We start from the raw sequence: 1427 nt of genomic DNA, 5'->3' as shown, positions 1-1427 counted from the left end.
GAGTGAAAGTCTCTGAAACCACGAATCCGAATGAATCTGCCCTTCTTCAACTTGTCAGGTGTTGTGGTCCCAGTGGTGTGAAATGAACTGATACAGGTGATCCGTGCCAAAGAAGTGAGGTCACTGCTGTGACTGATCCTGGCCATGTGGCTGAGTCTTTGAAACTGGTGGGGGAGTAGGGGCGAATTAGGAAAAAAAAGGAGGTGTGGACTGGAGAAGCCATTGAATGATGGAAGCAGAATCTGATGGCCATTCTAGTGGGAGCTCAGAAAGGCAAAATGCTGAAAGAAAATGGAGACAGTAAAGGCGACGATCATAAGCTTCCAGATGAGATGGGTCTCTATTGGGATAAAACTAGGAGCTGGTCAGTATTTTGCTGGTGTCCTGACATTTGAGTGAGGCTGAATTCGAAAATAATGGACTCATTGACTCAGTCTCTCTGTACCAAGCCCCACTCTTTCCCTATTCGTCTCCTCTTTGTCTCACTGTGGACCTGGATGAGAATAGTGAGCGGTAATCCCGACACAGCCTGAATGCCACCCTGTCTAGACATTTCTTCCATCTCACACATTAGCTCGTTGCTTCTAAACTTGGCTTCACTCAAGCTTTGAAGACACAGGCAAGATGCAGCCAGATTCTTTACCAGACACCGAGGCAGACAATCACCTCCAGTTCTCCGCAGAAGCCTTGTCTCTCTCTGAAATCTCATGTCAGCCTCTACACTGTCTGCCTCTCTCCCCACACCCGGGTCTTCCAAAACCGCACAGAATGGTCCATTCACTTCTGCTTATTGCATCCTAGCACTCTTCTAGATTCCTCCTGCGTACCAGTTTCAAAGACCTGTGACCTACGTGGCCAGGTTTCTCGCAGCAACTATGACACACCAAATTTTCTCTCTTAGTTTCTTTTCTCATTACAGTGACAAAGGCCTGGCAAAAGCAACTGAAAGAGGCAGGTCTTTTGACTGGGGGTTAAGGAGAGATAGCAGCCATCATGCAGGCATACCAAGGCATGATCATAAGGCAGTTTACTGTGAACCTAAGAAAAATAATCTCAATTAATTATAAAATGTCACCCGTTGATCTAGATTTATTAGAAGAAAGGGGGAGGGGAAGGGGAAACCGCCTGAAGAAAATTTTAAAGCATTTCTCTTCCCCACCAGGTTTCTTTAACATCACGCTCCTTTTGCATCCCACCAACATGCCTGCTCTTGCCAAGAAAATTAACAGGAACCAGCCACCCCCCTTCCATCGTCCTTCTAACATGTGAACCGATCCTGTGTAGCATTTTTTCATTTAAAGGATGATACTAATGGTTTTGATTCCATAGTTTTTTTTTTTTTTCTGTTTTTTTACCAGGGTGTGGAATCAAACCAAACATAAACTCATCTAAAAAGAGACAGCAGTGTTTTTTCTCATCAAATATTC

Source organism: Psammomys obesus, unplaced genomic scaffold, assembly GCF_907164565.1.
Source record: "Psammomys obesus unplaced genomic scaffold, mPsaObe1.curated_primary_1811, whole genome shotgun sequence".
Lineage (NCBI taxonomy): Eukaryota > Metazoa > Chordata > Mammalia > Rodentia > Muridae > Psammomys > Psammomys obesus.
The sequence above is the reverse complement of the archived record's forward strand: the minus strand, read 5'-3'. Positions refer to the sequence as shown.